At 38.4% G+C, this 26322-nt stretch overlaps 1 long non-coding RNA gene across 2 annotated transcripts in view; it reads right to left on the bottom strand.

Moving 5' to 3' along the window:
* LOC110256719 overlaps window positions 1-26322 on the bottom strand; it is a 187617-nt gene that overhangs the window by 53093 nt on the left and 108202 nt on the right. Inside the window, exons 2-4 of one of the 2 annotated variants that reach the window (XR_002338618.1) lie at window positions 11955-12027; window positions 11688-11883; window positions 1585-2814 (exon numbers count right to left, since the gene is read on the bottom strand). This is a non-coding gene — a long non-coding RNA (uncharacterized LOC110256719). Of the gene's footprint in view, window positions 1-1584; window positions 2815-11687; window positions 11884-11954; window positions 12028-26322 lie in introns of those variants that run through there. The other variant, XR_002338617.1, reaches the window with a different exon arrangement.

Here is a 26322-nt window from a genome sequence, read left to right as displayed (position 1 = left end):
TTAACCGAGGCCAGGGATCGAACCTGAATCTTCATGGATACTAGTCAGATTAATTTCCGCTGAGCCACAATGGGAACTCCAGTTTTCTCTTTATTAAATCCACATTCTATAAATAGCTTATTAATCTTGTCCTGCCATTATCTGCCTTTGGGTTTATACTTAGCAGATGAGAAAATACATGAAAAAGAGTTTAAAAAATTATTTTCTAGTAAGGCTTTTGGAATGAAATCAGTATCCATTTACCTTGGTCTTCATGCCAGTTCATAAAATAAATCCTTGACCATGAGAGTCTCACTGGGAGGCTGTCAAGAATGAACTTTATAACTTTCTGAGATGGGGGGAGTAATTCTTACAAGGGGATGCAGCTAAGATGAGTAAGAAGGTGTCAATTTCTCATGGTCCCTTCTTGGATTGTAACTTTACTCCCTGTAATGCCCTCCCCTTCCTCACCTTTGAAGGTATGTGAGGAGAAATTCATTAATATAAGCCACTGCTCCTGCCTGCTGAAAACATGATGCTCATAAACTGTAGGCTAGGTCCCTATAAAAAAAAAATGAAACGAGAGGCCACGGCTCCCCTGAGAAGCAGGCCTATTTATTTGCAAGATGCTCCAACTATTCTGAAGAAATTCCCTTTCTTGTCCAAAAGCTACATTCTCTGAGGTGAGACTATCACATCTGTGTTATTTTAAAACACATATGAAAATATGTGTACATGGGAACAACCACAATCAGATTCTTGCACACACCATGTACAAGCACCCTCACTTTATCCTGGAAAAGAGAAAAGAGGCATCATCTCTCAGAATGTGAGTATGAAAGAATCAAGCCTTAAAGCATGGGGAGGGGTGGGTCTCAGTCTAACAGACTGAATTTCAAACTCTAGCTCTTTTATATAGTATCAATAGAATCTTGGAAAATTACTTTTTCTCTCTGATCCTTCATTTGCCATCTACAAAAACAAGGACCAAAAAAAAAAAAAAAAAAAAAAAAAAAAACCTACCTTCTGGTGTTGCCATGTGGATTTAAATAACAGAATGTGTGTTAAAAAAAGAAAAGAACTATTTAGCACATATGTTGGCATGGAATGATCCCTCAACAAACGCTTTTCTTAGGGTGTGAGTTTCTAGAGTCCCAATGAAGAGATAGGTTTCTGTAAGTGTAAAAGGGAAAAGGCTGGGGTTTTGGTTCAAAAGAAAAATAATGGGAAGGAATCAGGTTGTAGGTCCTGAGTCACAAACTCTCTCTTGCTTTCTGAACTAGCTTCATTTCAGCAAACACGCTTTGAAAAGCTACCATAGGCAGATCACGGTTTGGACTTCTTAGAATTCTTCTCTTCAAGCCTGCTGCCTATTGGTCCCCATGATCACATTTCTGGCCTTCCTGGGGAAATTCAATTTGTCCCTGTTTCAGAGGATGAGACCTCTAACACAGTTGCACAAGCAGAGAAGTCATAATATTTTTACAAAAGCAGGAGTCACAACTCTTTTGTCCATCCCATCCCTTTAGTGACTAGAACATGGTCTGACGGATCCCTGTTGGATGAACAATCAAGTTGAGAAGAACAAGCCGCTGTTAGAAATTGGAAAAAGCAATTTTCACACATTAACTTATTTTTAAGCATTTATAAGCATTGTAATTATTTCCTTTTCCTTGAAAAAGATCTAGAACTTGAATTTGAAGACAGGAATAAGAGCACAGGGATCCCAGCTATAGGCAGCTGGTGCTGTGAACAGTGAGGAACAAAGAAAACCAGAAAGTCATAATTTCTCATATATTTTTGCCCACTGGACATATCTTTTCTAATAAATCTTCATTTCCAGGGACACATGTCTCCTAGGAGCCAAAAACCTGAATAAAATTTGCATTTTTATGGATCTCCTATAAAATATGCATAATGTTTTCTCTTACCCCTCTATCTTATAATTTTATTGTTTTACTTTGTTTTTAAAGCACAGGTAGAGATTTTGAAGAGCAGGGAATGAAGGAAAAGGCACAGTTGGATGCAAAGATGTTTTCTGAAGCACATATGCACCAAATTAAATTAATAAATAATTAAGTTCAGTTTACCCCACTTAGTTGTAGCCTCTAGACCAAAGAAGGGTTTTGTTTCAATAAGTATCACCTGCTCTTCTTTCCATAGATGTCTTTTTTGAGACACAAGTATGAAAGCAGGAGACTGGCCATACTACCCACAAAAAAGGGAAGCCTGAGTTTGCCATCATTAATGTCTAAAGCCAATAGTTCCTGGACAGACATTAGCACCATATGCTGGGATGATGAACAAGGTTAAAATGAACAAACTTAGAGAATTCCAGCATCCAAGACATTAACCCATAAATTAACCCTGCATTATATATCCATGGCCCTTTTCAGGGTCAAATATAAGCACACATCCTTTACCATGACTCAGTTACCAAAGCCATTTTCCAACCAATGCATATAAGCATTGATTCGTTCAATAGCCCTGGACCCCAGTGATATGTGGAACTTCTGTATCAACCACTTACTTGCTGTCAGATAGCTGGATTATGACTTAGGACACACACAGTTAGCCTTCATTTTAATGACTCTGCAAATAATTTACAATATTAATTCACTTGCAACTTTTTAACAGCCACTAAATCTGCATTTTCCTGTTCCACAATTTCCATTGTGCCTTGTCTCTCACTCCTCTTCATTTTCTGTGTTAATTCAATTGATGAGTGCTGGCCATCTATCATGCATCAGGAACTGTGCCAAATGCAGGGCAGATAATTAGCATGTCTTTAGTCTTTGAAATCTGTATTTTAGGAGAATGTAGGAGAGACAAACCCTGAAATAGGAGAGAAGGGAGGAGAAGAAGGACAAGTATACAGATAATGTAATGAGCAATAATAACATTTAATTAACCCCAGTTATACCTTGTCTTAAGATTCTTTAAATTTGTTATTTATTTAGTGACCCATATGCACCTAGCATTTAAAAATTGGTGGTTAGGCGAACATGATGCAGACCATTGCCTTTGGAATGGATTAGCAATGAGATCCTGCTGTGTAGCACTGGAAACTATGTCTAGTCACTTATGATGGAGCATGATACTATGAGAAAAAACAATGTATACATGTATGTGTAACTGGGTCACCATGCTGTACAGTAGAAAAAAAAATAATGTATTGGGGAAATAAAAAAATAAATTTTTAAAAATTGGTGGTTAAATAAATCCACCTGACACACATTGCTAGAGATAGATTCCCATTCTCATTTTATAGATATGGAGATGGAGTTTCAGAGTACTAAGGAATAACAGCAAGAGTAACAGACATTAATAGAATCTAAAGTGTACCAACAATATAAGCTTTGTCATGCATTTACTCACACTCAATAGTCTTGTGAGGAGGCGTTATTATTACCCCTACTGAACAGTAGAGAATTGCAAGTACTGATTATTTAGCAGCTCTCCTAAGGCCACAAAAGCTGTCAACTAGGAAAGCAAGAATAGAAACCCAAGTCAAACTATTCCAAGTCTCTATTTTTAAGCACAGATGAAAATAACTGAGGCCTAGGAAGGCTAGGTCTTGGCCGATAATCCACAAATGGAGGAAAACTTGAACCTAAGCCCCATCTGACTGTAAAGTCCCTATTCTTCTACTTACCCATGAAAGATCAATCTCCTACAAATTCTAAGGTGAACCTTGAAGATATTTCTATTTTGATCATCCAAACTCTGAATGTCTCTATGAGTCCTATCTCTCAAGCAGATAAAAAAAAGGCATGGCTCCCACCTGCCTCAGGCTTTCCACCTGAAGGAAGATCTTCCTCCCTCTGCCGGTCTCTGCATCTCCTTGCCTCTGAGCTCTCTCTCTGTACTTCAGCCCTCTTCCATGTTAGCACATGGCTGGGCGCTGGCTCTGCCACATCCCCTCAGCTCTCACCAGCTGCTAGAGTACTGCTGTTCCTTTGTACCAATATGTACTGCTCTGGTGATTTCTTCAGCCATGTTCCTCTGTGTGTGTGTGTGTGTGTGCACATGCGACCAAGTGCACAAGTAAACACATGCACACATATGTGTGCACACACACTCCCCCCTAGAAAACCCATAACTGCCATAGCCAAGGGCAACAGAGGACAGGGAGATAAATGGAGAGAAAATGGCAGGTGACATAAAGGGAGACATGGACATATTGCAGAGACAAGTGAGATGATGGGAATTCATGGGAGTCAAGAGCTTTCCAGAAGCAAGAGACAATGAGGAGTGATTTCCTATTACTGTGCTAGGCATCATGCCAATTACATTAGAAACTTTACTTTTGAACCCATTTATATCTATCCCTGTGTGGAAGCTACTGTCATTGTTTTCTACTCTAAAGAAAGAAAAAAATACACATATACACACAGATGTAAAGGAACTTTTCCAAGGTCACACAGCTAATAGGTTAAAGAGTGGGGATTTATATCCATAACACTCTGTGGTCACAAAAATGTTCTCTAAAAAACAATGTAAAAATAAATGATTTTTTTTGTACACCCATATTTTCCATGTGGCACAAACAACAGAAGGATCAGTGAGATGGAAGTCAAACAGTTTCTATCATTGGTGACTAAGACATGGGTAATCAACCACACCAAGACACTGGAGACCAAAAGCAGTGCTCTTAATAATTATGCCAACAATAGGTGTAAAAGGGGATGCATAGTTACCCTACTAAGAGGGAGCTAGTGACTTTCTAAATAATAGTCTTTGCAGAACAATGAGGTGGAAAGCAGGTCACAGTGGACAAAAGAAGAGGAGACAAAGAACAATAGAAAATGAGGAAAGTGGAAAAGAGCTGGGCTCTTTGAAGATGAGATAGTATTTTTTTAAACATTTTAAGGCTATGTGCAGTCAAACCAGAGATTAAATTTTGGGATGCCATTATTCCAAATCAAATTGTAACTATGTAACAACTGCACTATTATTCTTGCACTCCTTGTAAACTTCTAATAAAAGAAACAATGCCTAGGTTTAAACCCATTTCTCCAACTCTTTTCAGGACTTTATGAGACTGAGAATCTGAGGAAAATGTAAATTTAACTCCAGGGAGACTGCAAACCTTGAAGGAGTATAAAATGTAAAAATACAGTGAGTGACTATAATTGCAGCATTAAATTTTTTTCCTGGCTAACCCAGGATTGTTTATGGGCTGCTAAATTAAACACTAACCTAGTTTAGTAACAGAGGGCTTTGGAGGCTATTTTTTATCTCATATAACTGTACCTACAAATTGTGAAAGGAAGCCCAGTTATGGAGCCTTTTGCCCTTGTGATACATGGGGTAAACAAAAGATCCCCAACCATCTTGCCCTACCCAAAGAGGTCAGGCCTGACACTCAGCATTTCAGTTCACTTAATCCTTCCTCCAGTCCTTTAAGATGGCCACTATTTTTCAAATTAAAAAACTGGAGTATCTATTTTTCAAGTTAAAAAAGTGGAGTTCAGAGAAGTTTAAGTTATGTGTCCAAGTTCACACAGCTAATAACTACTGGCAGTCCTGTACACTTCTCTTCTGAAAATGTTAGGAATCTTGTTTATTCATTTTATTCATAATTACTAAGTATCTTCCACAGGTCTGACACTATGACCCAAGGAACTGCTACTAACACTGGGGATACTTGAAAAAAGTCCATGATAATAAAATGGAAGTGTCCTCGAGCTTCCAAAGGAAAGCAAACACTAAAGAGATTTAGGGAAGTGAGTTTCAATCAGAGCAATCAGGAAAGATTTTAATCACACAGTTGAGGCTTGAATAGACCCCACAGGAAGGATGTGAAAAGACATAGGGGTAGGTGGCCATTCAGGAGGAGGATTTGAGATGGAGGATATACCTGCTTACAAGTGAGGCTTTGATATTTCACCACCTGATGCAAAGAATCCTGCATTTAGAGCCAGGAGGCTAGGAATCAACATGCTGTTGGAATACATCTATAGTCCTGGCCTCAGTTTTCTCATCTGTAACATGAAGAAATTGACTAGAAGACACATAGGGTCTCTTTCAACTTCAAAGCATACTGTTGTTTAGAGACCAGCAACTGCAGTCAGAACACAGAACATCTCCCAACTTAACAAAAATTCTTCTGCTCAGAGACAAAGATTATGATCCGTGTATCTATTCAAAAGTCCCCTGATGGGAATAGCTAAGTCTTAGTGGATACCCCTGACAACTTCGGTTTTTACTGTCGTTGCTTCTTGATAATCATCTACTCACTTGGAAAATACGCACTAAGCATCAGGTGTAACAGGCCTTGGGGAAAAGGAGATAATTAATCATCTCCTCAAGAAGCTGGAGATCTAAGACATCATGACCTGGAGCCCATGGGCCAAATTCACGTCATGGATTTTATTACCATGCAACCCAGTTTTTAAATGTTCGTCAATTGCCAACATATAGAAATTGCACAATTGCTCATAAAAGATCCTGTTGCCCTAGCTGGAGAAGCAGTAATTAAGAAATGGTTGGGAGGGAAAAACTGTTCTCTGGCACATGTTTCATAAATGGGAAGGTTTTACCAAAGGCAGAAATGACTCCTCTAAAATTAGTAACTTGTGTCTTGAAGGGATGTATCCTTATATCTGAACCCTTTTGTGAAAGGGATATAAACTTCTCAACAAAGATAAAGAAAGCAAATCGAATAAGTAAGATTTACCCTCATGGGATTACTCTCTAACTTTAGTCTAGTATCTATTTTTTCCATCCGAAAATCTGTGATCATTTATATAAAAGTGAGAAAGACCATTTATTTTGACTCACAATTTTATTACCCAATCTTCCTTCTGTGCTCTTGTAAAATTACATTTTTATTCTGGTTCTCAGTCTTTATAGGGCCATGTTGCCTAGTTTATTTCTCTTGAACCTAAAGGCTGAAAGCCAAGGCAAACCCAAGCATGAAGTTTCAGGCACATGGCACCTGGAAATTTCTGTTTCTTGGGCTTTGCCAATGAAATTAAACTTTGCTCTAAAGCCTGCCTTGGGCAGTGACAGCCTTAATGGCCTGGTGAACAAACATTAGAGGTGTCATCATGCTTGAGTCACAGCCTATTTAAACTACAAATTGCTGTAATTCATAGCTTCAATTTTCTAAGAAGGAGAAACCTTCAGTTTGTCATAGAGGAGGTGACACGTGAGTTCTAAAGAGGAGGTCCCTAGACTTAGTGTTGAAAAAGAAGAAAATGAATGATTGACATGATTGCCATGTGTCTAAGCAAACAAGACAAAACCTCGTATTTAAGCCCACTCGTACAGAACACATTAGAAATAAAACTATTATAAACCAGAGGCATCCAACAATTGATCTCTATCAAATCAAATTCATCCTACAAGTTTGAAGAATCATTTCTCATTTTCCTTGAGCTGGTTACATATATAACTGAGAACAAGCTCTGAACTTTCCTTTCACCTAGACAGCAAGTTGTAATCAAGGATTCTTGGAAAAAAGAAAAAAAAATAACAATTTTGGCTAGATTATGTTTAAGTATTCATATAATATTAATAAAAGCATATTATTTGCATAAACAAAATTACTTCCATCATTCATCATGGCTCTGATGTTAAATGCATTTGATCTGTAGTACATAAAGGCAACATTTCTCTTGTGTCTCCAGACTTGTATGGCATTTTGTTTGTTTATTATTTATTTTTATCTTTTTAGGGCTGCACCTGTGGCATGTGGAAGCTCCCAGGCTAGGGGTCAAATCAGAGCTGCAGCTGCCCACCTACGCCATGGCCACAGCTGTGCCAGATCCGAGCAATGTCTGCGATCTACAACACAGCTCATGGCAATACCAGATCCTAACCCACTGAGTAAGGCTACGATTTGAACAGTGTTCTCATGGATACTAGTCAGGTTCATTACCACAACTACAACGCGAATTCCTGGGGCATTCTTTATGGTGCTTTTTCAGATTAGCAACCTTGGTTTAAATTTAAACATACCTAAAAGGTAGAGGTTCAGGAGTTGCCATTGTGGTGCAGTGGAAACAAATCTTACAAGTATCCACAAGGATGAGGGTTCAATCCCTGGCCTCGCTCAGTCGGTTAGGGATCTGGTGTTGTTGTGAGCTGTGGTATAGGTTGCAGAGGAGGCTTGGATCCCATGTTTCTGTGCCTATGGCATAGGCTGGCAGCTGTAGTTCTGATTTGACCCCTAGCCTGGGAAATTCCATATGATACAGATGTGGCCCTAAAAAGCAACAACAACAAAAAGATAGAGGTTGGAGGAAAAACAAATTGAACACGTAATTTCAAAGTATAGCCAACATGCTGTTTAATATTAGCTTATTCCATGTTTCCTGATTTTGAACTTCTATTAGATTAGTTTATTTCACTTCCTGGGCCTCCATCTGGATATGCAACAGACATGGCCACACTTGCTTTAGTGAATGAACAGGTTAAGTTTTGGTTCATTCTGCTTTAAATTAATTCAAATTAAAGACAGAGTATAAAGTTTAACAGAGATAAATAAATGAGGTTATAAGATAGAATATAGTCGTTAAATAGAATGAGACAGACTCATAATTATCAATATGGAAATATGGCTAAAAAATAATACCAAGTGAAAAATTAGATTGTATACATATATTAGGACCCAACTTGTATGTTTGTGTGGTATGTATAAAAATTTAAACATGTATATTCACATGCAGCATGTTTATGCACAGACAGAAAAAAATCAGGAAGACTATATAAGTTTAATATAACTTTCATATAGGATTTTCATGTTAAAATTTACATATCATTTGTTTATATCATGCATATTTTTAAAAATATTTGCTGCATTATTTGTCAAAATTTATTTTTTTGGTGAGAAGTTATATGCATTTTAACACATAAATAAAGTCATGTAACCCTCACCACAAAAATATATAACAAAAAGTATTCACCCCAAAATTATTTTTATCATGAAAAGAAAAAGATGTTACAATAAATCCAAATAACTTTCTGGGATTCTTGAGGCCTCTCCTCTGCCCAGAAAGCCCTCTGCCACTGAGGCTTCCTCAGGAAGCCCCATCAGTAGCAGCTGCTCCAGCACGTCCAGCCCCCAGGCCTGGAGACAACTCACCTGACATACAAAGAAACAGCTCTGTGGGAAAGAGAATGACTGGGAAGGCACACAGCTTTGCTGCTTTTATTCATCAATCATAAACACATTCTCATGACCATAAAGATGTCTTGAATCCTATTCTACCAGCTGGAATTTGATCACATGAGACACTGACAGCTTTGCCATCTTTGGCTAGAAAACCCTGGCATTTGATGGGGGGAAAACACCCCTACCAGGGTTTTCATCTTCATGTGGTGCATGCCTCTGGCGCAGCAACATTACTCTTGGATTATTCTCCAACCATTAAAATAGGAAGATCAAATTTGTACAAAAAATATTAAAGAGGTTAGGGGGTTCTTAGAGTCTTAAAGCCAAAAGATTAACAACAATAAGGCAGGGGCCAGAGAGAAGAGGAAGGATATGCAGTGTCAGGATGCTGGCTTGTGCCTGGCTTTCCCTACAGCAGCCCATCAAAAGATGCGATATACAGGGAAATGGATTTGTTCTCTCTTGCGAAGCACCAGTAATCTCCTGGAGGCCCTATTTCCACAATTTCTTTCTGAGTCTTCTCTGGAGAGACCCTAATTTTTGGTCACTGACACTGCAGAGTGTCAGAGAGTAGACCCAGTATTCACCATCACATCTTTACTGAAAAGCCACTGCAGGTGACACACTGAAAGCACCGTCTCAGCACTGAAATGACAAAAGCATCAAGATCCTGACCTTGCTCTGCCACCACTGGTGGGGTGGGTAAGCTAGAAGGGTGTCCAGTTGAGAGAAGGCATGCCATTGCTGCTGCAGGAGAAGGAGTCGCTTTTACTCCTCATGCCTCAAAAGCATTTTTATTACCACGCAAAAGACCCAATCAGGCCCTAACTCAGGTTACACCCATTTTCAGAGGTGTACACATATGCCTGGGATGAAGTGGCTTCCTCATAGCAACAAAGGTTTTGTTTTTATTTTACTTTTCCAGGAGTATCTATTTACTTGGCTCTGTTCCTTTAGTTCCTTCCAGACATTTGAGTTTTTCCAGAATTTCAACTATCTGTCTTGCTCTGTCATTCAAATTAGTGCCCAATGCCACTGTCTGTCTGACTCAGGACTCAGCTTGTCTGCCCTGTGCTATATGTGTCTCTCCCGGTTATGCCCCATGGCTCTGAGCTTACCTTGCCCAGTACCTTTGTGATCCTTCAAGCCCAACCCCCTCATCGGGCTGCCTGGACACCTGCACACAGACCATGATAAGAGAGATGAAGGCCTGACTTCTGGTCCCCTGGTTTTTGTTTGGAAGGTCTTGACTTCCCCCGTGTGACCATTGTGGGTATCAGAGAGTACCCCCACCACCTCTCTCCTCTGTGGGGGAACCGGCAGGCGATATAAGGCTCTACGGCTCAGTTTAGAGATGACTCATGGAACACGGGAAGATTAAGGCCCTCTTATAGACAGTGTGAGGAGTCCATCTAGCTTTCTGTACAAAGTCACATGTTGTTATTTTTGCTACATACGCCTACAGGTAACTTCTCTGCTGTACCTGATCAGCCATCACTCTCAGTTGTAAAATTCAAGAGCTTATAATAGCTGGGGGAGAAAGAATCTCTCTAGGACATGGCCTAACAAAAAAATGAGACCAATTACTTTTAGTTGATTTGCTGAATCCCCTAAACTTTAAAAAAAAATGAAAATGGTGTGGAGGACCATGCCACCTTTCTATCACAACCCTGCTTCCTCATAACTTTCTTCTAACCTTTCTCCGTAAGAGAATCTATCTCTACCATTGTGTTTTGTATTAAGGCCAAAGTTAGATTTTCAAACATCAGAATTTTCTGCTTTTGAAAATACATAAAGGATTAAGAAGAAGTAGGTTACATGGCTCATGACCACAACTGACTGCCAAAAATACCATTTTACCAGAGGTGAGCTTCCCTCAGTCTAATACGGAGGACAAGTGTGAATAGGAACAGAGGGCATCTCACCAATTATAGAGACATGTCAGGTACATGACCAACAGTTAATTATCCAGTGATGCTGCTCCTATGTCACCAGGAAAACATGAACATCTGTAGGGAATTGCTATACCAGGAACAATGGATGTATGTCTGGGATGAAGGCAAAGCACAGGTCAGACCAAACATGCCTGAGCTCTGGGCGACCTTTGTCATTGGTTCCTCAGAGTTGTTCAGGACTAAACCTACAGAAGCATTTCATATCTTTTAAAATTACCTACATGTTCTGCCTTTATAACAATTTCAGCTCCCCAAGTATAGGATCAGTTACCTCTGGAAGCAGTACAACTCCCCAAAAAGGATGGTTTTGTCATAAGCTATGGGCTTACCTGACCAGATGCTAAAGAATGGTGGGGCCAGAAACAGATGTGTTAGGCGATCTTACCTCTACTCCTGCAGATCTAAGACTCCAGAGTAATAAAGTTGTGATGCAATAGCCAGTATTATAAGTGATAAGATAGTCATGACTCCATTCATAATTATCATTAGTGCAAAACTTGGACCAGCCAACCTTTTATTAACTTTTAGCCCAATGCTCCATATGCCAGTATTTAAGAAAAAGGCTACATGGCCAACACCAAGAGGTCCACAAAATAAAAACCAAAATGATTAAGAGAGGCGGTACTGACCTAGTATCAAAGAAAGTCACAGAGGACTGGTGGCAGGGATTCCGTGTCTGTTTTTTTCTCTCTCCAGGATCATGACTTCATGTTTCATCCAACATCATAATTTCATCTCAGATCAATCACCGGTGTAGTACCTCCCCTTGGCTTGGCTGGTCTGAGGCCGGCCAGGGGCTGACACAAGGGGAAGAATCTTCTTCCACTCCAAATCATGTAAGAGAGCATTCTATGAATTGGAATGTAATCTTGGTGTAGAAAAAAAAAAAAAATTACCTTTGGTTCCAGTTGGGGAGAAGTCTTCTGCACTTATAGTTATATATACCCTGAAGACACATGTGCAATATTCCTGCCAAAAAATACACAAGGGCTGAATTACTTATCACGGAATGGATCTACTCTCCTCCTTCTTCCTCCTCCTCCTCCTCATCTCCTCTTTTCCTCCTCCCTCGTTTCTCATTTTGCTCCTCTTCTCCTTTTCCATTTTCTCCTTTTGTTATCCTCCTAATAGTCCATCCTCAGCATTTATATTATTTAAAAGTGTTTTCAAGTATTTGTCTCTACCATGTGGATAACTGGGGGAAAAACGCTATCAGACAAATCACCCTAAATCTTACAAAAGGAGACTAGGTAAAAGAGAGAGGTGTCTCCTATATGACCCCCTTAGCACATTAAAGCAATTGAAGATTTTGCTTTTGATAAACTCATGTGAGGTAGGTATAAAAGAGCTAGGATTCAACTCAAGAGGTCTTACTTGTGTGGAGTACAACCACACCACATGGTTTTGTGGTTATTGTCAAATAAGGAATCCATGCTGAAAAGGCACTTGTTTGCTAAAAGTCCCACTGCTAATATGGCATAGAGTCAGAATAAAACCCTAGTCTCCTGGAATCTGGTCTAGTGTCCCTTCCTCAGCCTAAAAACAATATCTAGACACAAAACCCAAGTTCCTCTAAAGTACTGGTCCACACATGCAGCTCAGAGATGAATTAATGATCATAGGTTCACCCTGCTTGCAAACAGGAGAATCTTACTTGGACACTCTGCCTGAAAGTAATCTTTTGAAGAAAATATATTACATAGAGATTCAACCTATGAATATTCTGTGGACCAGAACCCCCTGAGTGCCAGCTCCTCTCACTTCTTAGGACACCCTTGCAACCTGCTAAGATAGTGGACAGTAATATAATCATTTTTCAGAGTTGGGAAGAGAGGAGGTCACAGAAAGTACGTGACTGATTCCAGGTCATAGAGCTGGTCAATAGCAGATAAGACCTAGGGCCAGATGGCCTGACTTGTGGTTCCAGGTTTCTCCCGTTTAGTCTAGGACACATCGGAATCGGCAGTGCATGCCAGTTAAGAAGGTATGAATGAAGATATTTACTTCAGAAAATGGAGTCTATAATTAAGAAACTAAGTTTCAAAAAAGAATAAAGGTGTTTTTTTGTGTGTTGTTTTTCTTGTTTTTATTTTTCAATCTGCTCTAGATATTGTATAGCAAAGAGTTCTTCACCTCATCACTCATCATGGGACAGAAAGTTCTAGTATCAAGACAGAGGCTGAAGGTGTTTAGACTTGAATTTTAATTACCTTGACCTTAACAGAATGCTTTTACAAGTTCTGCAAATGTCTTAACCTTTAATAATTAATTATATGGACCTCATAAAATGGATAACCCTGACTCTACACTAATAAGCTGTTTTACTGCCCTTCATATAATTTTACTGATTCCCACAAACGTGCTTCATAATAGTCATGCTCTGCTTAGGAAAGCAGAGGGAACTCAGGTTTTACCTCCACCTTCCCTCTACAGACTGGGGTGGGAGAGTCCCAGAAATACAAAATTAGTTATGACAACTCTTGTCAAAAAAAGGATAAAAATTATTTTTAAGTCAAAATAAGCCACTGTTGAAGAAAGAAGAAAGTGAACTTCACTGCAAACAGCAGTGAATGACCCGGTGTGGTATGAATTAACTCAGCTAACCTCTGACCCATCTGCTAGGCACTTGGTGCTTCAAGTCAAAGTAAAACAGAACTGTATTGTGGACAAAGTAGACTAGAACTATGACCCAATTCCTGTTTTTGTTAAGGGGAGGGATTTAAGAGGCAGAGACTTGAGGACACTGCATGCTGTGCCATCATGTGTGTCACCTCTGCATTTATGATCCCTGCAACAGAAAGGATGTTTGGCATTTTGATCCAATTTACGTGTGAACAAAAGTTGATACAATTACCTAAATGACCCTAATATTTTGGGTTGAAGCTATTCCATTAATAATAGAAGTCCATCTGTGCAATGACTAGGCTGTAGTTTCCACTAATTGATTAAACCCAACTCTTAATTAAGTTTTTCATTAGCCACAGTGCTAACTTCACATTAAAAGTCCTAGCTCTGGTCCACCTGTCAAATCACCTGCAATCAGCCATGCATTCTCTTTTCCTTCCCTAGTTATACACCTGTTTTTGTCCTCTGTCTCCCACTGGACTTCATAACATGACCCATTTCCAACCCTAGATTCTTCTTCCAAATCCAATCATGGAATACTGCTATAAAAAAAAAAGATATGAGAAGAAATAAAGCAATTAAGGAATAGTTATCCATCCTTATGCTTTCAATTATTTAATCAAACTTGAATAAATGAGTCCCCCATTTCACAAGGGTACAAGACAATCACAGGAAAAAAGAACAGACTGACAATGGATAGAATGAAGTACAAGCCTCTAAAATGCTTCCCCTATAAGCCTGCTTTACTTAACATGAAACAGTTCCTCACGGGAATAAACATTTATGTCCAATAGTCATTTCTGGGAACAGAAACTCATCTCTGGTATTTCAACAAGATGGCTGGGATTTACAGCAAGTCAGGTTCAAATTCTTGTATTGAGTAATTAAGTCAACATGTTTCTACTTCATCTAGGGACTGGGCCTCAAAGGCAGGCTCAAAAAATTATATTAATTAAACTTAATTAATTCAACTATTCTTACTCTCCTACTCTTCAAAGAGCCAGCCAACTTATCTCTCCAACCAGATGGTGAGCTCAAGGGAAATAGTGATAACATATTTCTATATATCTCCATCAATATATGCCTAAATTAAACCAAGGACTCAAAAAAAAAAAAAGAATTGTAGACTCTACTTTAGGAAAAAAAAATGAACTTGTTTGTCATGTTAACTGGGAACAAAGAAACAAATCTTTGAATTATCTGTGTCCACATTTCTGGCAATCCCAGAGCCTCCAGCTCATTCCTTCAGCCCTGACTCCATCAGATGTATCAATTTATTTTCCAGTTAGGAAATATGTGAATCATTTTCCCACTTTGACAGACAGTGATAGAATGATTTTAGTCTAATGAAAAGCAAGTGAGTCACAGACGCTTGTATGTCAGACCACATTTTTCAAATTTTTTTTAAAAAATTATTATTTCCCCAATATAATTTTTTTCTACTGTAAAGCATGGTGACCCAGTTACACATACACATATACATTCTTTTTTCCCCCATTATCATGCTCCATCATAAGTGCCTAGACATAATTCTCATTGCTACACAGCCGGATCTCATTGCTAATCCATTCCAAAAGCAATAGTTTGCATCTATTAACCCCACACTCCCAGGACTCCCTGTGCAGCTCACAACATTTTTCAAAATTTAAAACATACTTTTAAAAGTGATCCTCTTTCCACACAAAAAAATGACTGAGTAGATATAGGTAGGATCACAAATGACACAAGAAACACACACAAAAAAATACCATATAAATATCAACTCAAAATTAAACTTTAAAATAAGCTTCACTAATGACATTAAAATATCACATTAAAATATGCCACTTAAGTAAAATGATCTCACAGGCCATGGCCTGACATATACCACACTTGGAGAACACTGAACTTCATGACTTTTGAAGGTCTTTGGCTCTAAATTCTCAGTCTCCCTCGCCTCTCAGTGAGAATCCAGCCTAATGGACTTGTTCAGGTAAAATGGCTGCTATGGTCTGATGAGCAATCAAACACTCCGTTGTAGGGTTTTAAAGACAAGGCCCAATGTTGCAAGAGCTGGAAGCATTTTCAGCCACCACAGAAGAGTGGGGAGAATATAAGCAACCATAGAAGAGATATCCAGTTTAAGGATGGTCTTACTCATGGCATAGCTAGTCTCTTTCACTCACAAAAACATCAAGGCATCAGCCTTTAGAGTCACTCAACAGAGGACTTATGAAGACTACCTAAATTTTGGCTATGTCTGTCAGATGAAGTCAATCATCAGGGAGTATATACCCACACCATTCAATATGCTAGCCACTAAACCACCGCCCACATATGACTATTCATAGTTTAATAAGCAAATAAATTATTTCAACAGGTCAACAGCCACATGTGGCAAGAAGCTACTGGGCGGGACAGAGCAGAGGCATATTCTCATCACCACATAAAGTTCTATTGGAAATGACTACTGTATAGTCTACAGTTTGTAGAGAATCCATGCACTGGGAAAGAATAGTCATGTGAGAAGGTGTAGTCCAGCTGAAATTACATGCATCATCAGGCATGCACACACACACAACCTCTACAGTCCAAGGTATCTATCTTTATGACAATCAAATTAAATCCAAAGGAAAAGTCATGCATCATTTTCTTCCTCCCCACTCTTGATCCCTTAACTTGTGTTTCTATTATTCAAAGCTTGTTGTGGCACAAGGTCAGATAGGCTCCAAATAAGATGCTGTGAGCAACAAGAATATAGATTGTTTGGGAAATGTTAATAAAATATTTCCTTCCCTACAACTTTTTCCTTCTTCTCAATTTGTCTAAAACCAACCATGCTGATAATAAGTCTGAGAGCAACACTGGGCTGAAGAAAAATGAAATTGACAGCCAAGCAAAATGAAATGTAAAATATCCATTGAGTATTTGAATTATCATAAGTGCATCTGGGTTCACATTACCAGCTTCTTTGGCCTTAGGACACCTGGGGCCTCTAAAGTGGAAGCCCAAGTTCCCTCCGTTTTACAGATGAGGAAACTCAGACAAACTGGGTTCTCACTTAAGGGAATCAAGACGATTTGATTTCATGAATGCTGTCAGGAAATAAAAAATGTACTCTGTACTTTACAAGGATGACTGCACCATGAGTTGAATCTTCTGCTTCTCACCAAGGGAGTTTTTAACCAATGAATGAAATAAATTGCCATCAACTGAACCCAGCAACTCAGATTTCCTGCCCCACCAGCCAACTGAGGCAGCAACTGGTTTCAGTAGAGGACAAGTGTACTATGTACGGACTCTCACAGAAAACATTTAATCACTGGAGCTCCACCGACAATGAGGTTTCCTACACTGAATACCCAGGGAACCCTGAATGCTTTAAGCACCTACTGCAGTGTGAGCTCCCCCATATTTTATGTATGAATGTATTTGCCACCCCCCAAGAAGAGTAAGCTATGTACCACCAAGTAGCTATTGCACACTAAATATTGCTAACAAATTTTAAGTGGGTTATTAACCAAAAGAGCTAACTTTTACTGGCTTCTTACTAAAGCTTAGGCATTGTGGTAAATATTTTATTTGGAGGTATTGTTGAATTCTCACAACCACCATGGATGCAGATACTCTTTTTTTTACCCCATTTTACAGCCCAGAGAAATGGAACGTAGAAATACTAATGAATTTGTTCAGCATCACATTTTCATTAAGAGGCAGGACATCAACCCAGGTTGTCTGATTCCTGGTCCTGTACTTTAAAAATACTGACTCATCAAGCTGTATTTGTTGATCATAGCCCAGCTTAGGTTTTTATATAACCTACTAGTATAGAGTGGAATGATGTTAGTGATTTCATAATAAGTATGTTTCTTTCCTTTTAGGTGCTAATCAAAGGGAGATGATTATGAGGAGAAAATGTAGAAGACTCAACCAGTGCCATTTTTTTTCATCAACAGCACATTGAAGAGTTAGAGACTGAATATATGGGACCTCAAATTCTCTGACCAAACAAGTTAGGAGGTCTCCCTATCAAGGTGTGATGCTTAAATCAGAGATTCAGTGTTTCTCCATGAGCAACCTAACCTATGATTTATATGCTTTGAACTACTGTAATAAAACTATAACAATAATGTAAGCACACACACATACACACAGAAAATAAAGAAAATGCTCACGATGAGTTTGAGGTCCATATAAGGTCCAGAAAATGAAGCAAGACTGATTCAATTATTTTCAAATTGCTCATTATTCAACAAAGTAGTTCTTAAATGCTTGGTACTTCCTCCCGATGGCACCTCAGGGAGTGAAAAAACAAATGATCTTGCTCATTTGCAGCCATAGCTGTATTTGCATATATATCTATCAATATCATACAGATATAGACTGATCTCTTATAGGTCCCTGGAATACACTGATGGGCAATACAAACCCTAAAACCTGTCTTTATGTGCATGAGTTTACCATTTTGTGTTTTTTTTAGCTTGTTGTAGTGGGTACTTATTCCTAGCCAATAAACCTATTTCTAGCATTGCTGCATACAAATACATCACATGCAAGACAAATTCATGGACTTTTCCTATGAAAAAAATCAGTTTTCATTTTTTTCCCAAGTTTTTTAAAGATATAATTGATATAGCACTGCATAAGTTTAAGCTGTATAACCTAATGATTTGACTTACATACGGAATGAAATGTTTACGACAATAAATTTAGTGAACACCTACTTCACTTAATTTTAAATTAAAGCCACCACAAGTCTTAAATTTTAGGAATTTCTATGAGTAGATATGTTATTAACAATGGGAAATATGTGGACTCATTAATGACAGCCATTCTGACTGGTGTGAGGTGGTACCTCATTTTAGTTTTGATTTGCATTTCTCTAATAATCAGTGATGTTGAGAATTTCTTAAGGTGCTTGTTGGCCATCTGTATATCTTCTTTGGAGAAATGTCTATTCTGGTCTTTTGCCCATTTTTCAATTGGGTTGTTGCCTTTTTTGCTGTTGAGTTATATAAGTTGTTTGCATATTTTAGAGATTAAGCCCTTGTCTGTTGCATTGTTTGAATCTAACATATGACACAAATGAACCTTTCCACAGAAAAGAAAATCATGGACATGGAGAAAAGACTTGTGATTGCCAAAGGGGAGAGGGGAGGGAGTGGGATGGACTGGGAATTTGGGGTTAATAGATGCAAACTATTGCCTTTGGAACGGATAAGCAATGAGATTCTTCTGTATAGCACTGGGAACTATATCTAGTCACTTATGATGGAGTAGGATAATGTGAGAATAAAGAATGTATATATGTATATGTGACTGGGTCACCTTGCTGTACAGTAGAAAAATTATAGAACACTGTAAAGCAGTTATAATGGAAAAAATAAAAATCAGTTTAAAATAAAAAAATTAAAAATGGTGAATCAGTATTATCCAACTGTGTGAGGGCAGTACTATATGTGAAAAAGTATATATTATTACTTTTACACTAAATGTATAGGTCTGTGTCATCTTGGTACTTATCATACTTTTACTTTTAGGTGTCATAGTGTCCAATATCTAGAGCCTAAAACTGAATACACTGATTCACAAATCAATGGCACTTTATATAAGTTCTACCCTACTCATGTTGACATTATGCAGAATGAAATTAAGGCCAAGAAAGACTGAGGTGCTGTAATTACATGGCTAATTTGTACAGAAGGCCAGAACTAGACACTGAGGCTCCAGTGTTATAGTAGAAAACTTTTTCTAATAAAAAGACTATAAATTATTAATTACTACTATGTGTTAGCATTTTAACAACATATCTCACATCATCTTAAATATTCAGCAAGTCACACAGGCGCAATCCACATATTTCAGATTACAAAATTAGAGCATTATACAGCACACGTTATGAAATCAAACTGATGTTCTGAGCACCACATAATTAGAAAGCAGGGAATCTAAGATTCAAAACTAGGTCTATCTGCTACCAAACTATGCTTTTTATCCTTTTGTTCAATACAGTGTCCTGCTTTCCTTGACACCTTCCACTTTGCATATGCATATTGTCCCATCATGGAAAAGAAAAACAAATATGGTCATGCTAAAGATAACAATGTTCACTAACCTTTTCATGAAAAAATATCAGGTGAAAAAGCCTTATTAAAAAGCATCACATGTTCATGTTCAAACTCTCAACAGAACCAGATTCCACTGGCAACTCAGAGAAGGACTCTAACCCAGAATAACCAGATATGTTAAATGGTCTGCTGAAAACTCTGACAAGTTACCTTGTGCTCAGTGAATCACCAGGTGCCAATTCCATCACTATAATTAAGAGATGGTGGTTGAAAGAACTGCTATGTTGCCACTTCAGGTCAGGAAAGTAATGTGACAGACACATGTTAAAGTATTTTCTTTTGTCCAAGGTGATGAAGTGCCCCAACCAAAGATATCTCCTGCTCTTACCGTTCAGTGGAATCGACCCACAACTGAATTATTCAAAATACATTTTTTTTCAAAATATATTTCCTCCATTCAATATTAAAACCTAAATGCAAGGCATTCTCTAGGCTTTAGTAACAATCAATTGGATTTCCTATCTTTGTTCTTATCTTTACCTCCTATATACTCTTGGCCAAATCACCGATCCTTTTCTAAGTTTAAGTTCTTTCTCCCAGGTAATAGGAATTATAACACCTATGGCATAGATCAATGAAAAATTAAATGAGGTCATAGATGTAGAACTAAAAAATTAGATCAAAATTTATAGTCCCCCAGATTGGGCATTCAATTTAATAGGAAAGACTGGGTTGATTCATGTCAACTCAAAGGTGGAGGTACGTGGGAAATAATCAGACAATCATGCTTTCTCATATCAACAGTACAAAGATTATAATAATATTGACTAGTCAATAAAATTATTGAAAATGCTTTTCTTTGATGACTTTTCCCTATAAATGCATTGGCAGTGAAAAACTTTTAATTAAACCCAGGATAAAAATGTGAGACACTAGTGATTGCCATCTACCTAATAAGAATTTTGAAAGGATTGGTGAACTACTTATGGTGTAACACTTTGGAACCTCTAGAAGTAAGGAAATACTAAATATATATACACATACACCTGCATTAGCACACTAAATATCACTGTATATAGGATCAGGCATAATACATCATGCCCAAGCAAGGCAGAAGTAACTCTATCAATGATCCTCAACAGACAGTTAAGGCTAGAGAGTACAAGGGTCACGGTACACCCATTATCTCACTTGACACACCTATAAAGGAAAAGGATAGAAAAGGGAAGGAAGCAAAACAACCACCTGGAATGGTAGGCAGGATTTCCTATCATGGCTCAGCAGAAACAAATCTGACTGGCATCCATGAGGACACAGGTTCAATCCCTGGCCTTGCTCAGTGGTTAAGGATCTGGCTTTGCCGTGAGCTATGTATAGGTTGCAGATGCAGCACAGATCCTGCAGTGCTGTGGCTGAGGTATAGGCCAGCAGGTATAGCTCCAATTTGACCCTTAGCCTGGGAACGTCCATATGCCATAGGTACAGGCCTAAAAAGACAAAAAAAAAAAAAATGATGGGCAGCTTATTAGTACCATATATGTGTATCTCTAATGTTATAGAAAGCAGTATACTATCTTAGCAAAGACTTTAAATTTTCAGGACTGGGAAGGTTCAGTGAGTGTGTAATATATTTTGCCCTAAAGATGATGGGAGATTTTTTTTTTTTGTCGGAAGGCAGTTCTTTATATGAAGTTTGAATCCAACAACATATAAAAAAGATCATATACCATGACCAGGTGGGATTCATCCCAGGTGCACAAGGATGGTTCAATATATGCAAATCAATCAACGTCATGCACCACATGAACAAAAGAAAAGTCAAAAACCACATAGTCATCTCAATAGATGCAGAAAAAGCATTTCACAAAGTCCAAAATTCATTTATGATTAAAACTCTTGCCAAAGTGGCTAGAGAGGGAACATACCTTAACATAATCAAAGCCATGTATGACAAACCCACAGCAAATTTAATACTCAATGGAGAAAAGCTGAAAGCCTTCCCACTAAAATCTGGAACAAGACAAGGATATCCACTCTCACCACTGTTATTCAACACAGTACTGGAAGTCCTAGCCACAACAATCAGACAAACAAGAAATAAAAAGTATCCAAATAGGAAGAGAAGAGGTAAAACTGTCACTGTATGCAGATGACGTGATAATATATATAGAAAAACCTAAGGATTCAACCCAAAAACTACTTGAACTGATCAAAAAATTCAGCAAAGTAGCAAGATAAAGATTAACATTCAGAATTCAGTTGCATTTCTCTATACTAAAAATGAAATATTAGGAAAGGAATACAAAAATACAGTACCATTTAAAATTGTACTACAAAAAATCAAATACCTGGGAATACATCTGATCAAGGAGGTAAAAGACTTATATGCCAAGAACTATAAAACATTAACCAAGGAAATTAAAGAAGATATAAAGAAATGGAAAGATATTGCATGCTCCTGGGTTGGAAAAATTAATCTTGTAAAAATGGCCATACTACCCAAGCTATTCACAGATTCAATGCAATCCCTATAAAATTACCCAGGACTTTTTTCACAGAACTAGAACAAACAATCCAAAAATTTATGTGGAACCACAAAAGACTCAGCATTGCTAAAGCAATCCTGAGGAAAAAAAACCAATCAGGAGGCCTAACTCTCCCAGACTTCAGGCACTATTACAAAGCCACAGTCATCAAGACAGTGTGGTACTGGTACCAAAACAAACACACAGACCAATGGAACAGAATAGAGAACCCAGAAATAAACCCAGACACCTATGGTCAATTAATCTTTCACAAGGGAGGCAAGAACATAAAATGGGAAAAAGAAAGTCTGTTCAGCAAGTCTTGCTGGGAAACCTGGACAGCTGCATAGAAATCAATGGAATTAGAACACACCATCACACAATCCACAAAAATAAACTCAAATTGGCTTAAAGACTTAAATGCTTACATGACAGACACCATCAAACTCCTAGACTAGAGAACATAGGCAAAACATCCTCTGACATCAACCTTATGAATATTTCCTCAGGACAGTCTCCTAAAGCAATAGAAATAAGAGCAAAAATAAACCAATGGGACCTCACCGAACTGACAAGCTTTTGCACAGCAAAGGAAACCAAAAAGAAAGCAAAAAGACAACCTACAGAATGAGAGAAAATAGTTTCAAATGATGCAACGGACAAGGGCTTAATCTCTAGAATATGCATTCAACTTATACAGCTCAACAGCAAAAAAGCCAACAACCCAATACAAGAATGGGCAAAAGACCTGAATAGACATTTCTCTAAGGAAGACACACAGATGGCCAATAGGTATGTGAAAAAATGCTCAAGACCACTGATTATTAGAGAAATGCAAAGCAAAACTACCATGAGATACCACCTCACACCAGTCAGAATGGACATCATTAATAAGTCCACAAATAACAAATTCTGGAGGGGGTGTGGAGAAAAGGGAACCCTCCTGCACTGTTGGTGGGAATATAAGATGGTACAACCACTATGGAGAACAGTTTGGAGGTATCTTAGAAAAGTGTACATAGAACTACCATAGACAATTGGATTAGGAAGATGTGGTATATACACACAATGGAATACTACTCAGCCATAAAAAAGAACAAAATGCCATCTGCAGCAAAATGGATGGAACTAGAGACTCTCATACTGAGTGAAGTAAGTCAGAAAGAGGCAAATACCATTTGATATCAATTATATCTGGAATCTAATATAAGGCACAAATGAACTTTCCACAGAAAAGAAAATCATGGACTTGGAGAATAAACTTGTGGTCACCAATGGGGAGGGGGAGAGAATGGGGTGTTGGGGAGCTTGGGGTTAATAGATACAAACTATTGCCTTTGGAATGGATTAGCAATGAGATCTTGCTGTGCAGCACTGGGAACTATGTCTAGTCACTTATGATGGAGCATGATAATGTGAGAAAATAGAATGTATATATGTATGTGTATCTGGGTCACCGTGCTATACAGTAGAAAAAATTGTATTGTGGAAATAATTTTTAAAAAAAGAAAAAAAAAATTTTTTTAATTTTTTTTTTTTTTTTTTTTTTTTTTTTGTCTTTTTGCTACTTCTTTGGGCCGTTCCCGCGGCATATGGAGGTTCCCAGGCCAGGGGTCGAATCGGAACTATAGCTACTGGCCTACGCCAGAGCCACAGCAACACGGGATCCGAGCCGCGTCTGCAACCTACACCACAGCTCACGGCAACGCCGGATCGTTAGCCCACTGAGCAAGGGCAGGGACCGAAACTGCAACCTCATGGTTCCTAGTGAGATTTGTTAACCACTGCGCCACGACGGGAACTCCAAGAAAGAAAAATTTATAGACAATAAAATAATAAAATAAAAAGTCCCTTGTAAAAACAAAACAGAATAAAAACAAACAGAAGAGGGGCAGGGCCAAATTTAAAAAAAGGGAAAAAGGGAAAAGACAGGGAGAAAGGGATGTGGGGCCGACTCATTGCTCCTCCTCGGCCGTCTGCTTGGCCTCGTCCTATGGCTCTGTGCCCTTCTTCACTGCGAGTGCTTCTAGCTTCTCCGCCACTTTCTCAGCACTATAGTTTTTGCCCGATCCTGCCAAGGCACAGGGACACGTAAGAAGCAGACGCACTGCTCTGCGCAGCCTTGCTGCGGCTGCGCATGCCCCAGGGATTGGCCGCCCCTTCATGAATATCCAGGGTTACAGATAAACATGTGCTCCCAAGCAAGTAGGTAACCACAAGGACCTCTTGAAGCCCCTACTGCCCTGGGGGACTCCAAGAGACACCGTCATTTGGCGGCTAGGGTGAATGATGGGAGGCCAGGCCAGAGAGCATGTATCCGGGCCCTGACTGGTACCTCACCCCCGGAAAGCACACCATGTACCCGCGTGGCTGCCTTGCCCTTGACGGGTCAATGTGGTCACAGCGCCCTGGGATGTTCCTGTGGCAGACAGAAAGAGATTTTTTAATACAGTGAAAAACTAAATGAAATCATAAGACCTCACAAGTAGGTCCTCATGATTGGGGTTTGAGGAGGGAAAATAAATATGCTACATGTGTGAACAGAATTGGGCCGTATCATTTCATTTCCCAAGAAACTGAACCAAATCAGGAAGACTTGGGCAAACAGAATATCCTATTTTTTGAAGACCTGGGTAATAACATTTCTCTCCTTCTTCAATCTGTATGTAAACATGGAAAAATAAGCTGTGCATGCATGTTGTGGGGGTGGTCAGTAAAGTCTTGAGGGAGAGGTGTTAAGGGAAGGATGCCTCTGCAGAGGGCTTAATATGTTAGGGTAACCTGATACTCAACCAAAGTCATGACCTTTGTGTTACTGTGTTCTTCTTGAGTTCTTTGCCCTCCACTCTATAAATTGTCTCCAATAAACTCCCCTATACTTATAAGCAACTAGGGATGGGCACAGATGGTAGAAATTGTTTTGAAGCAATTCATAAGTGGTATTATTGATTAGCCAGAAAATACAATATTCTCCTTCTATGATATTTAAAGAAATGAACTAGATGAAAGAGGTTTAATGCATGAAGGATATTTTATAGTTTAAACAAATTTTAAGTTCTTTGCTTCTTTGACGATAATAGCATGCTTATTTTTAATTCTTCCCTTTGAAGTCAAAAGCTTTGGGTTATTATTTAAAGCAAAGAGAGTTATGCAATTAGTCTGGTAAGATCCAAATTCAAATTAAGGGATTGATTATAGTGGTCATGACATGAGAACTACAATAGATAAGGTAGAAAATAAGAACAAAGAATTCAGTACCTGAAGGAAAAGGATTTTTTGCTTCGCTTATTAATACAGTATTGAAAACCACTATAAAATCACAGCCTATATAATAAACACTGAAGAGCATGGCAAATCCTATGTCCTCATGATTTTAACATCCAATGATAAATGCCTTACCATGATTTGTCTTAAAGCAATCTATATCTGCCTACAAAGAGAATTCATAGACTATTATTTGAGAATATTATTATTAAAAATACATAAATAAGCATACTATACCAATGTGTACCTCTCTGGAAAAGGTTCTGGCAATTAAATTACATTTGCAAACATTATGAAAGCTGCTATGCTGGGTAATCATTGCACATCACAATACATTTCCCAGTTTCTTGACTGAGTTTCCAAAATTTTTTTTTTATAGTCATCCTTATTTTTCATGGTCTTTTACCCGATGTTTGACAGTCTGGAGGGGTTTTTGCGGGGTTTTTTTTAGGGGGTATAGTTGATTTATAGAAATTGTGTTGTGTCAATTTCTGCTATATAGCATAGTGACACAGTCAAATGTGTGTGTGTGTGTGTGTGTGTGTGTGTGTGTATATCACATTATTTTTCTCATATTATCTTCCGTCATGGTCTATCCGAAGAGACTGGACATAGTTTCCTCTGCTGTACAGTAGGACTTCATTGCTTATCCTTTTTAAATGTGATAGTTTGCATCTATCAACCCCAAACTCCCCGTCTGGAGATTTTTGGTCTTGAGTTTTTCCACCAAAGCTGTTTCCTTGCTCTTTGGGCAAGTTATTTTCCAAGTTTAGCTTAAACTATAATAGCTTTCTCACATTATA

This window comes from Sus scrofa, chromosome 14 (genome assembly GCF_000003025.6).
Source record: "Sus scrofa isolate TJ Tabasco breed Duroc chromosome 14, Sscrofa11.1, whole genome shotgun sequence".
Classification (NCBI taxonomy): Eukaryota; Metazoa; Chordata; class Mammalia; order Artiodactyla; family Suidae; genus Sus; species Sus scrofa.
The sequence above is the reverse complement of the archived record's forward strand: the minus strand, read 5'-3'. Positions and strand labels throughout refer to the sequence as shown.